The sequence below is a fragment of the Saccopteryx bilineata genome, chromosome 2 (assembly GCF_036850765.1).
Source record: "Saccopteryx bilineata isolate mSacBil1 chromosome 2, mSacBil1_pri_phased_curated, whole genome shotgun sequence".
Lineage (NCBI taxonomy): Eukaryota > Metazoa > Chordata > Mammalia > Chiroptera > Emballonuridae > Saccopteryx > Saccopteryx bilineata.
The window spans coordinates 253,503,720-253,517,403 of NC_089491.1; the positions used below are offsets into that span (position 1 = coordinate 253,503,720).

Here is a 13,684-nt window from a genome sequence, read left to right on the forward strand (position 1 = left end):
GTGTTGCACAGAAGGGGACCTGTCCTTATGGGGGAGGTCACTGCTCCGGACTTGATCCTGATCTAAGAGTATGTATGAGACACACTGCTACTTTCCTGTCCACTGAGCAGCCAAGGACAACTGGACAGACCCCCTGAAGTGTCTGTGTAAAGCACAAAGTCTTCCCTGAAGCAAAGAGAGAGCTAACTGAGGGTGCCAGCCTGGCTCTAAGGCAGGGGAGCAGGGTGGGGGCAGAGCAGTGGGGAGGCAGGAGCTGTCTCTGCTGGCTCTGGTCACCATGTCACACAATGCTGTGTCTATGCCTGAACACCAGGGGGCACACAGGGTCTGTTCCTGAGATGTCTGTGGGTAATGAGAGCTGGGACCAGCCACCTGGCACTGCCTGTGCCCCCTGTCAGGACTCACAGCTGTGAGCTCCCCATCCTTTGACCCCTGGTGACCCTCACCTTGTCCCCAACCCATGACAATCTCAGACAGAGGGACATGACCCAGAGACCAGTGAGAATCAGAAAACTGAGGAGTCTCATTTGCATGAGTAGCCCCTCCCCCTTGCAGAGTATGAAGAGGGGCAGGGAGAGATGTGGGGGAAGCTCTGCTTCAGCTGTGGGGACACAGAGACAGGACTCAGGGATGATCCCCACCATGGCCTGGTCCCCTCTCCTCCTCACCCTCATTGCTCTGTGCTCAGGTGACTGGATAAGAGGACAAGGGAAGGGACCTTGGGAAGACACATGGGGTCTGCTTTGTCCTCTTGCCTCCTGACCCAGAATTACCATCTCTGTGTCTCTCTCTCTTCCAGGATCCTGGGCCCAGGCTGTGCTGACTCAGCTGCCCTCAGTGTCTGGGGCCCTGGGACAGTGGGTCACCATCTCCTGCAGTGGGGGCAGTGACAACATCAGAAGTAATAGTGTGCAGTGGTCCAACAGCTCCCAGGAACGGTCCCCAAACTCCTCATCTGGGGTAATAGCAATCGTGACCCGGGGGTCCCCGATAGATTCTCTGGCTCTGAGTCTGGCAGCTCAGCCACGCTGACCATCACTGGGCTCCAGGCTGAATACGAGGCCGATTATTATTGCTGAGACTACCACAGTAGTCTCAGTGGTCGCACAGTGCTGAAGGTTGTGGGGAACTGAGATAAAAACCAGCTGTCCCTCTTGAAGTGGGTTTTCCTGAGCAGACCCTACTCTTCTAACAGCAGCTGCTTCCTGGGTTTGTGTGGCCAAGTACTAAGGTCTGAGAGCTACTTCATTCAGCTTGTCTACACAGTCTGTCCACGTCCTTTAAATTCTGTCCTTGGAAGCAACCCACTGTGTGATTTTCTCAAACCGAGCAGAAATTCCTGGATGATGGGGCAAGGTGCTCTGAGGACAGAGCCCATGATGTGTCAGGGCAGAACCAGGGACATGGAGTCCAGCTGTGTCTGAGTCAGGACACATCAATAGCATTAATAGAGTCCAGTATGTGTCCTGGTACCACAGTTCCCAGGACGAACCCCAAAGCCCTCAGCTATTATATAGACTAGACCTGCAGATTTGATTCTCTGGCTCAAATCTGGCAAGTAGAAGTCCTTGTCCATCGCTGGGGTGACCTAAGTATGAGACTGGTTCTCAGTGTGTCTGTCTGACAGCAGGTGACCTCAGTGTGTCCACAAGGCTGCCAGCCTGTGGGAACTGCCACCAGTGACCCTTGATCACCTACTGGGAGGAGGAACAACCCAGCAACCTCTGGCTCAGGCTCAGCTGGTGACTTTTGTTGCCTCTGTTGCTGTCACCGTGGGCCAGCTCCATCCAGGGGCAGCACCTGGGAGTGAAGGCTCCTCATCTCCCTCTGTCCTCAGATCACTCCCCACAGCCCATTCCTAGACAATAGTACTCAAAGGAAACAGAAGGCCCATCTCCCTGTCACCAGTGGACACAGACTATATGCATTAAAGCTCACGGCCTGAGGGGGTTTCCAGCTGTGGTCATCTTGACCTGGACTATGAAGAGGAATCCAGCGTCCCCATCATTGGCCATTGACCTAGTTCCAGATGTTCCAGAGCTCTGTCATCCTCTCATTAGTCTTCACCATGAAGGCCTGTCCTTCTCACTCACAAGAAGTTTCTGCTGTCACTGCTGTGGGGGCACCAGGCACCTCGGGCTGTGTCACACATATGGGGCTTGGAATGACTCCCTGTCTATTCCCATTAGTGTTAAGGACTAACCATGAATTTCTCCTTTTTTAATTGCATTGTCTAAACTTGAAGAATTGTGTTAAATAATAATGGAGTTAAAGTCACACTGGCCTGCTTCTGATCTTTTTTATGTATGTGACAGAAACAGAGAGAAACAGATAGAGGGACAGATAGACTGGAAGGGAGAGAGATGAGAAGGATCAATTTTTCATTGTGACACCTTAGTTGTTCATTGATTGTTTTCTCATATCTGCCTTGACTGGGGGACTACAGGCGACCGAGTGACCCCTTGCTCAAGCCAGCAACCTTGGGCTCAAGCTGGTGAGACTTGCTCAAACCAAATGAACCCGCACTTAAGCTGATGACCTTGGGGATTTGAACCTGGGTCCTCCACATCCCAGTTCGGTTCTATCCACTGCGCCACCACCTGGTCAGGTCTGCTCCTGAGCTCTGTGGGAATGTTCTCTACCCAGCCCGTTAGCTAAGACACTGGCTGTAGTATTAAGTCCCGTGTGTGTGGACAGAGTGTAAATTACAATATTAAAAACGCATCTGTCTGTTTCTATCTGTATGTGTTTTTTATTAGAAAGATCTTTTACCATTTGATCAAACTCTTTTCAGAATCCACCAAGATAATTTGAGTTTATCTGGTGATACATTAATATAACCTATAATATTAAAGGGTGATCAGTATGAAGCCCAGATTGATAGACTGTGATAAATAACTTAGGGTACTGGTGTATCAATTTATTAATCTCAGATTAGGATCTCTGTTGATATTTTTTTAGAACTTTAGCATCAATAGTTCATGTTAATGGTCTATAATTTTTATTTTTCTTTGCAGAAGGGTACTGGGGTCAACATAAAATGTTTCGAGTTTACATTCACTCCCGTAAAAACTTAAAAAAATTGAGACTGTAATGTTTCAGCTTATGCTATTAATGTCATACTTATGAACTACACGTCATTTTTTCTGTTACTACAGTACAGTGTACTGTACAGTATATATATATATGTCTTTTTCCCTTTTTTGTGAATTAGTTGTGCTTTTATTTCTAGATTATGATTGTACAACTGTGTTAGGATAGGTAAGTGACTTAGGCTAGGGTATGTTTCAACTTACACCAAAATTTGGGTTATGTCACTGCTGCAGGAACAGAACTATGTGGTTATCTGAGGACCCCTTTAGTTTAATTTTCAAGTCACACCTCCTTTCTAAGGATTGGAAAATTTTTTATATTTTTAATATTTTGAAAGAAAAAAATGTGTATGAATCAAACAAATGGATCTATCTGACCTGTGAAATTTTCTTAGTGTTTCCTGTGAAGCTAGCTGGATCTTATTCGTTTGGTAAATAGTTCTGTAATAATATTCTTATTTTATCTTAAAATATGATTCTTTACCCATTTTTTTGTGATAGATGTAGTGGAATAACCCATTGCATGGCCTTGGATGGGAACACAGCCAACAAGAAAAGAATGTTTTGCCAAGAGAATTGTTTTGTGACTTGAAGGCGGGTCACTGAAACAGGTCTATGTGACTAGAGGCAGTTGTTGGGATTTTTTCTCAGTAAAACATTCTCTTAAGATTTCTGTTCCTTTCAAGGTTATCCCTTGAAATAAAGAGAGGAATGTTGTGGGAACCATAGAAGCAATAGCAATTAATGTTTTTTTGATATTATATTGTTATTAAGCTATCATGCAGGTGTACTCCATGTATCTTTAAGTAAAAGTTATGTTTGATGTTATGCCAATTTCTCAGTAAACAAGCTTTTTGAAGTCTTGTGAATAAAAATAGGACACAGTGCAAACTTGGGGCCATTTGCCTGAATGAGCGGTGGTCCTTTGCTAGTCTATGATGATTTCATCTGCTGATCTCTCTCTCTGCTCCCCTGACTCACAAAAACATTTGACACCCAAAGTGGGGCCTTAAGAAGAGATTAGAAACAGGCAGAACCCCGAAAAGGTAAGTTGGACGCGCTGTGTATGCGAAACTTTCAGGAAAACTAGCAAAGTCATGGGAAATTCCCATTCATTATTGAACAATTATGTACAAGTTTTAAAATCCCTTTTAAAAGGGTCTGGGATTCAGATAAAAGACAAGGTTTTGTTTCATCTTTTAAATGCTATTCAGAAACACTGTTATTGGTATACTCCTGAACATTATAATCAATTGAATTTGAATGTTTGGCAACAAGTAGGAAAATCTTTATGCCATGCTTATCAGCATGAAGATCCACTTGATGCTGAAATGTGGGCTGCTTATAATGTTATTGCTACAGCCCTTAGCCCTTTGCAATCAGATGGAGACAAGGAAGAAAAGCTTAAAGCTTTACATCAGTTGGTACAAATTCAATTAGAATTAGGACATATAGAAGAATCATGAAGTCCTTAGAATTCTCTAGTCTTTGTAATAATAAAATAAATGAATACTAATTTTCTTTGGTGTTTTAGCTACAATTCTCTGAGCTATCATTTTGTTTCTTTCTTATTCTTTGCCTGAAAACTGAGGCAGGGTACATGTGTTGGGTCTGACTATAGAAAATATTCCAGCAGCTGCCAAGAGAATTTTCTTGGGGAAATTTTGTTTAGTCTCATCCATCGTCAGTCCCTCTGTCAGAAAATGCCCTGATTAAAATCAGGCAGGCATCATTCTAGTCTGACTGTGCTCTGAAATCCCAGGTTTCTCTTTGGTTTGTCTGGTCTGGTTTGTCTGATTTTTTTTTTCTTTTTTTAATAAATTTTTATTAATGGTAATGGGATGACATTAATAAATCAGGGTACATATATTCAAAGAAAACATGTCTAGGTTATTTTATCATCAAATTATGTTGCAAACCCCTCGCCCAAAGTCAGATTGTCCTCCGTCACCCTCTATCTAGTTCTCTGTGCCCCTCCCCCTCCCCCTAACTCTCTCCCTCCCTCCCTCCCATGTCCTCCCTCCCCCCCCACCCTTGGTAACCACCACACTCTTGTCCATGTCTCTTAGTCTCATTTTTATGTTCCACCAATGTATGGAATCATGTAGTTCTTGTTTTTTTCTGATTTGCTTATTTCACTCCTTATAATGTTATCAAGATCCCACCATTTTGCTGTAAATGATCTGATGTCATCATTTCTTATGGCTGAGTAGTATTCCATAGTGTATATGTGCCACATCTTCTTTATCCAGTCTTCTATTGAAGGGCTTTTTGGTTGTTTCCATGTCTTGGCCACTGTGAACAATGCTGCAATGAACACGGGGCTACATGTGTCTTCACGTATCAATGTTTCTGAGGTTTTGGGGTATATACCCAGTAGAGGGATTGCTGGGTCATAAGGTAGTTCTATTTGCAGTTTTTTGAGGAACCACCATACTTTCCTCCATAATGGTTGTACTACTTTACAGTCCCACCAACAGTGAATGAGGGTTCCTTTTTCTCCACAGCCTCTCCAACATTTGCTATTACCCGTCTTGTTGATAATAGCTAATCTAACAGGAGTGAGGTGGTATCTCATTGTAGTTTTGATTTGCATTTCTCTAATAACTAATGAAGCTGAGCATCTTTTCATATATCTGCTGGCCATTTGTATCTCTTCCTGGGAGAAGTGTCTGTTCATGTCCTCTTCCCATTTTTTTATTGGATTGTTTGTTTGTTTATTGTTGAGTTTTATGAGTTCTTTGTAAATTTTGGATATTAGGCCCTTATCTGAGCTGTCGTTTGAAAATATCAGTTCCCATATAGTTGGCTGTCTGTTTATTTTGATATCAGTTTCTCTTGCTGAGCAAAAACTTTTAATTCTGATGTAGTCCCATTCATTTATCTTTGCCTTCACTTCTCTTGCCATTGGAGTCAAGTTCATAAAATGTTCTTTAAAACCCAGGTCCATGATTTTAGTACCTATGTCTTCTTCTATGTACTTTATTGTTTCAGGTCTTATATTTAGGTCTTTGATCCATTTTGAATTAATTTTAGTACACGGGGACAGGCTGTAGTCGAGTTTCATTCTTTTGCATGTGGCTTTCCAGTTTTCCCAACACCATTTGTTGAAGAGGCTTTCTTTTCTCCATTGTGTGTTGTTGGCCCCTTTATCAAAGATTATTTGACCATATATATGTGGTTTTATTTCTGGGCTTTCTATTCTGTTCCATTGGTCTGAGTGTCTATTTTTTTGCCAATACCATGCTGTTTTGATTATCGTGGCCCTATAATATAGTTTAAAGTCAGGTATTGTAATGCCCCCAGCTTCATTCTTTTTCCTTAGGATTGTTTTGGCTATTCGGGGTTTTTTATAGTTCCATATAAATCTGATGATTTTTTGTTCCATTTCTTTAAAAAATCTCATAGGGATTTTGATGGGAATTGCATTAAATTTGTATATTGCTTTGGGTAATATGGCCATTTTGATTATATTTATTCTTCCTATCCAAGAACAAGGAATATTTTTCCATCTCATTGTATCTTTTTCGATTTCCCTTAACAATGCTTTGTAATTTTCATTATATAGGTCCTTTACGTTCTTTGTTATGTTTATTCCTAGGTATTTTTTTTGTTGTTGTTGCAATCGTGAAGGGGATTATTTTTTTGAGTTTGTTTTCTAATATTTCATTGTTGGCATATAGAAAGGCTATGGACTTTTGTATGTTACTTTTGTATCCTGCGACCTTACTGTATTGGTTTATTGTTTCTAATAATCTTTTTGTGGAGTCCTTCGGGTTTTCGATGTATAGGATCATATCATCAGCAAAAAGTGATAGCTTTACTTCTTCTTTTCCGATATGGATGCCTTTTATTTCTTTGTCTTGTCTGATTGCTCTGGCCAGAACTTCTAGCACCACGTTGAATAAGAGTGGAGAGAGTGGACAACCCTGTCTTGTTCCTGATTTAAGGTAGAAAGTCCTCAGTTTTATGCCATTTAATAGGATGTTAGCTGATGGTTTATCATATATGGCCTTTATCATGTTGAGATATTTTCCTTCTATACCCATTTTGTTGAGAGTCTTAAACATAAAATTGTGTTGTATTTTATCAAAAGCCTTTACTGCATCTATTGATAAGATCATGTGGTTTTTGTTCTTTGTTTTGTTGATATGGTGTATTACGTTAACCGTTTTGCGTATGTTGAACCATCCTTGAGATTCTGGGATGAATCCCACTTGATCATGATGTATTATTTTTTTAATATGTTGTTGTATTTGGTTTGCCAGTATTTTGTTTAGTATTTTAGCATCTGTATTCATTAGAGATATTGGTCTGTAGTTTTCTTTCTTTGTGCCATCCTTGCCAGGTTTTGGTATGAGGGTTATGTTGGCCTCATAAAATATGTTTGGAAGTATTGCTTCTTCTTCAATTTTTTGGAAGACTTTGAGTAGAATAGGAACCAAGTCTTCTTTGAATGTTTGATAGAATTCACTAGTATAACCGTCTGGGCCTGGACTTTTATTTTTGGGGAGATTTTTAATAGTTTTTTCTATTTCCTCCCTGCTGATTGGTCTGTTTAGGCTTTCTGCTTCTTCATGACTCAGTCTAGGAAGGTTGTATTGTTCTAGGAATTTATCCATTTCTTCTAGATTGTTGTATTTGGTGGCATATAATTTTTCATAGTATTCTACAATAATTCTTTGTATTTCTATGATGTCTGTGGTGATCTCTCCTCTTTCATTTTGGATTTTATTTATTTGAGTCCTGTGTCTTTTTATCTTGGTGAGTCTTGCCAAGGGTTTGTCAATTTTGTTGATCTTTTCAAAGAACCAGCTCCTTGTTTTTGGTTTGTCTGATTTTAATTTCTGTTTAGTTTTTGTTTGATGTTGTCTAAAATGTGATTTTTAATGCCTGAATTAAGTGTTTACATACAAAGATTAAAAATGCTGGTTTTTGTATTGAAAAAATAGTTTCATCCATATATATTTTTTTGCTTTAAAATTAGAAATTATAAGGCGCACTCATTTAAATTTAAATTGAATAAAATATGGATCCTTAAGACTTGCTAATTTGGTTAATACATTGTAAGGTATATTCAAAGTTTGAAATCAAATAAGAATTCAAATATTAGGATTAATTAAAGTTATATGTTATACTTGTGTTTCTGTGTTGAAAATTGTCTTGTTTATGTGTAAAATATGCTCAAATTTGGGGCCCTGGCCAGTTGGCTCAGCGGTAGAGCGTCGGCCTGGCGTGCAGGGGACCCGGGTTCGATTCCCGGCCAGGGCACATAGGAGAAGCGCCTATTTGCTTCTCCATCCCCTCTTCCTCTCTGTCTCTCTCTTCCCCTCCTGCAGCCAAGGCTCCATTGGAGCAAAGATGGCCTGGGCGCTGGGGATGGCTCCATGGCCTCTGCCCCAGGTGCTAGAGTGGCTCTGGTCGCGGCAGAGCAACGCTCCGGAGGGGCAGAGCATCGCCCCCTGGTGGGCAGAGCGTCGCCCCTGGTGGGCGTGCCAAGTGGATCCCGGTCGGGCACATGTGGGAGTCTGTCTGACTGTCTCTCCCCGTTTCCAGCTTCAGAAAAATACAAAAAAAAAAAATGCTCAAATTTGTAAAACTAACGCATTAAGTAAAATTAAGTCATTTTAAGAATTTATCTCAAGCTGCTTCAGACAGTTGGCTGCTTGTAAGGCAACATCCTGAAAAAGGAGGCACTGAGGAAAGCGGGAATTTAGTTCCTCTGATGCCCTATAATAGACTTAACAATACAAAAGACTTTTAGATATAGGTACTGATGCATCTCTTATTACTAAGTAACATTAGTTTTCTTTTTAGCCCTCTTAGGCAGTGGTCACTAAGCTGCATGGCTTAGGAAAAGCCCCTAACAAAGCTCTAATTTTTTTTTTACAATAGGAAAATAACAAGGGTCATTTGGCCTCTGATAAAGAAAAACATTTACCTTATAAATAATTAAAAGAGCAACTTTTTAAATTACAGTCTAAACTTTCTGACAAGGAGTTTTTTATACTCACTATGACCAAATTACCAAATTCTGTCAAAGCTCTTAAAGAGTTAAAAATGACTTGCTCCCAGTATAAAACTAACTGTGTTTATACGCAGGACTGCTATCCTCCTTCATGGACTCTGAATGTTTTATTTCAAAAAATTTAGAAATGTTAGCTCAGACTGTTCTTTCAAAAGCAAAAAAGTTACAATTTATGACTTAGTAGGAGAATCAAGCTTGTATTCAAGTTAATCAAAATGCTAATGCTAACCCTCTTATTAATAATATTACGGAAGGTGAACTTTTTAAATGGACAGTTTGCTAATTTACAACAGCAATGTAGGCAAAATGTAAGGGTGAGGCTTTGCTCTTATCTCCACAGATACGAGAGACCAGTAAACACCTTCCAGAAGATTGAAGGCTCGGCATTATTCGGAACTAGAAGAAAGGGAAATTTGACAATTAAATAAATTTACCGAGGAGGCAAAAAATGTTTAATTAAGACTAAGACTTCAAAAACATCTCTGACTCTGTGTCTAGCAATGCTAGCTGTTGTGTCTATAACAATAAGCATAACTAACTATTCTTACTAAGTTTATATTACTCAAATAAGCAATGTTGAATAGCCCGACACTGTATCAACATTATGTCAATCAACCTTTACAAAAAATTGGTTAGAAATATCCTCAATCTTTAATTATCCATTATATAAATGACATATTAATAGCTTGTAAAAATAATGCTGAACTTTCAGTCATCCTTAAAAATGCTTCTGAAACCTTAAATCAGTGTAGTTTGATTGTAGTTGAAGACAAAATTCGAACATCCTGTCCTATTAACATTGTTACTGATTCACAATATGTAGAACATACAATTAAACTTATAGAAACTGTTTATATTTTAAATAATAATTCTAGATTGCACAAATTGTTTCAAGAGTTACAACTTTTATTGTAGGAACAAAATTCGCCTGTCTATATAACTCACATTTGTTTTCATAAAGCTTTACTAGGACCTATGTCTACTACAAATAATAAAATTAATCAATTACTCATTAAATCAATAGAAATAGCTACTAAATTTCATACAGAGACTCATACAAAGAGAAAAGGTTTAATGCAAAAATTTAGAATTACTAGGCAAGAAGCTCAGAATAATGTTGAAAACTCTCCTCAGTATAGTATTATAAATGCTCTTAATCTTCCTTTCAATAGGCCACACCCATGCCTAGAGGAAAGGCTGACTGTGTCATTCAACATCTTATTGAAGCTTTTAATGTTATCGGCATTCCTAAAGCAATTAAAAATGACAATAATATGACCTATACTTCTGCTAAATTTCAACAATTCCTAGCATTTTAGAATATTAAACATATTACTAGAATTCAATATAATCCACAAGGACAAGTGATTATTGAACACAGTAATTGCACTCTGAAAAATGTTACTTAAACAAAAAGGAGAGAGAAGGAAGATTATCCCCTAGAATTATGTTACACAAAGCTTTACTTACTTTAAATTTCTTAAATACAGGAGAAGATAATTTGATGCTGCGGACAGACATTGGACAAAAAATAACAGTTCTAAGATTAATCAACCTATACATTATAAAAGTGAGTTGGATCAATAGGTACCTAGTGTAGTACAACATTGGGGAACATTAAGTTATTTTTCCGTTCCAATTCTACTGTGACCAGCGTGGGGAAGTGAAGACCTGGAGTTATTAAGAATTAATGAAAACACAGAGACATAAATAGAGTTTCGACCAGGTGGGACACAGTGCTTGGATAGAGACACAATGACACTCAGCCTGGAAAACCTGTAACTTGCCAGATCACTCAAGGACAAACACATCCCTTCCTCTGTTCTCAGTTGCATGTAGGCCAGACACATTCAGATGAAGTGGTTCTCTACACAATTTTCTTTTTATTTTGTATTTTTTTTGAAATGAGAAGCTGGGAGGCAGAGAGACAGACTCCCACATGTGCCTGCCTGGGATCCAACTGGCATGCCCACTAAGGGGCAATGCTCTGCCCATTTAGGGTGTTGCTCTGTTACAACTGGAACCATTCTAGTGCCTGAAGTAGAGGCCATGGAGCCATCCTCAGTGCCCAGGCCAACTTGCTTCAATGGAGCCCTGGCTACAGGAGGGAAAGAGAGAGACAGAGATAAAGGAGAGGAGGAAGGGTGGAGAAGTAGATGGGTGCTTCTCATGTGTGCTCAGGCCAGAAATCAAACCAGGGACTTCCACAAGCCAGGCCAACGCTCTACCACTGAGCAAACTGGCCAGGGCTCTACACAATTTTCTGATTAACTCCAAATACTACATCATTACATGCTTCTCAAACTGGAATGTGCACAGCCCAGGCCTGGGCCAGCCTGCTACAAAACAGCACAATATCTGTGCACAGCTTCCTGGAGCATCAGGCTTCCTATCAGATTTGGAAGAAACAAGTTCAGTGAGTAACAATAATCCGCTTCCCTCCCTCCACAAACATGTGAGATAAGACAGAGAAGAGTGGGGGAGGGAAGGACTCCCAGAGATACAGTCCAGTCTCTGAAGTGTCACCAGGTGGGCTGGATGGGCCAACCTGCAGCGAGGGTGGTAGCCTCAGTTCTTGTTTCCCAGACAAACCTGGCAGCTCTAAGAGCTCAATGGTTGTTTTGGAATCAATAGTTTTTGAGGTCCATGGAGGTGGCAGCCAACCTCTTCATCTGAACCTTATTGAGGGAACACCCTATAGTTTGCAAACCCCCATCTTTCACAAAACCAAGTCCTCTCCCCTGGTCGTGCCGTGCAAACAGGACCACGTGTGCTTCTTGCACAACTCTCACCACTGCTGCTTGTGTCCAGCACCTGGCTGGTCTCCTGGGATTCTCTAGAAGTCGTGGTCTTCCTGCTCTATATAATGTGCATGGGGTGTGGCTTCTCCACGCATCCTTGACCCTTAAATGGTGAATACTGACCCCATGGCTGAGTGATACCTGCAGGTCAGTAGTTCAGAGCATCGGAATTGCCTGGTCCACACATTAGCTTTTCCACTTAAGAACCAGAGAGCTTGGGCTATTGAAGATCAGTATCTCAGAGTCTCCATCTGATGGGCTAGAGAAATAAAAAGAACTCCAGGTGAAGCTGGTGTGTGTGTTGTATGAGTTAAGGTAAGAAAGTGTGCAGCTGTGATGGAATTTGAAGATGCCTTGCTCACCCTAGATCCGCACCTGTGACATGGTTCCCACCGCCCTCTGCCTGTTTCAGGTCCCTGGCTCTCACAAACTGGGTTGCATGCGCATGCGCAGTACACGTCCCTTCGGCTGCCCTTGGGGCTGGGCCCACTACAGACCACCTGTTTGGCCTCCAGGGAAGAAGGAGCCCACCCCATCCCCCAAATCGCTCTCAGGCAGCAGCTGCAAATGGGAGACAGCCCACAGTGGGACCTGGCGCTTCTTCAGAACCAGGGCTCATGAGTCTCTCCTGTGAGGACACAGCTGCTGTTCCTCTAGTCCCTCCCTGGAAGGCAGCCACGTTTCCTCTGTACTAACCCTCGGGGGCAGTGAGGCCCTGGGTGGGTTCGGGGTCGCACTGGGATAGATACAGTGTCCACCCGAGAGACTGCGCTCAGGGCTGTGCCTCCCGGTCCCGACCAGCTCCGCCCAGACCCCTGGCTGCCCGCGCCTGCGCACTTCTCACCGTTACCGCAGCCTGCGGAGCTGAGCCTGGCCCTCAAACCTCCATAGTCTCCGGGTCAGAGGGAGCCAACGACCCCACATGGCTCCAAAGCAGCATCTGCACATGAGCATCAGTGAGTCACCATGAGGATGTGTGGCCTTACAGGCTCCCAGGTCCTCCAGTGGAGGACACCCCTGCCCGTGTCTCTCTCCCACCTGAAAAGCAGTTCGTTCTCCTCTACTTTCCCGTGGACAGATGCGCATTGGGTAGTTTAGGTCTGTGCATGAGGAGCTGCCTGGTCCATAGAGTCTGCTCCCGTATCCAACCGTCCCTGCTGTCTGGCTTCTCCAACGTCTGCGGCTTCTAGAGCCCTGGCTGCGGGAAACGGTACCAAACGCGCATGCGCTATAGGAACCATTAACGGCTGAGGCACGTGGGCCTCAATGGGCGGAGCTGAGGGATCCAGACAACCCGCGGGGCGGCAAGGTGGGGAGAGCCCGTCCCCCTCAAATTGCTCCCGGGCTGCAACGGTCACTGGAAGGTGATCAGTCCCCATGTGGACTTGATACATGGTGAAACCCGAGGCTTTTCCAGCAACCAGGGCTCCCGATTTTCTCTGAGGGAAGGTTCTCAGGCCACCCTGCCTGGCATCTTCCCAGCGTTGCATGGAGGCTCCTCCAGCCCTGCATTTAATGAGAGTGGGTGTCATTAGTAGGTTAAGCCTTACAATTAAGCAGATCACTTGTTTCCTCAACATCTCGAAACTCAGAACAAGACTCTCCCGACCCCTTGTGTGTTTCCAGTCCTGTCTGTCCTAAGCTGTGCTGACCCTGCGTGAAGAGTGTGCACCTGTCAGAGGCCCGGTAGCTGGAGGCCATGGAGCATGCGCCATGCCACCACCTGCACCTCGTCTGTGTGCAGGGGGCTCGCCCCACCCTCC

At 42.4% G+C, this 13,684-nt stretch overlaps 1 long non-coding RNA gene across 1 annotated transcript; it reads right to left on the reverse strand.

Annotated features, from left to right (window-relative positions):
* Positions 1 to 10,007: 10,007 nt before the first annotated feature.
* LOC136325531 (uncharacterized) lies at positions 10,008 to 13,121 on the reverse strand. Its single transcript, XR_010729267.1, has 3 exons — positions 12,960 to 13,121; positions 12,766 to 12,861; positions 10,008 to 12,180 (listed from the first exon to the last, which is right to left on the reverse strand). It is a non-coding gene; the product is annotated as an uncharacterized lncRNA (long non-coding RNA).
* Between the last annotated feature and the right edge of the window lie 563 nt (positions 13,122 to 13,684).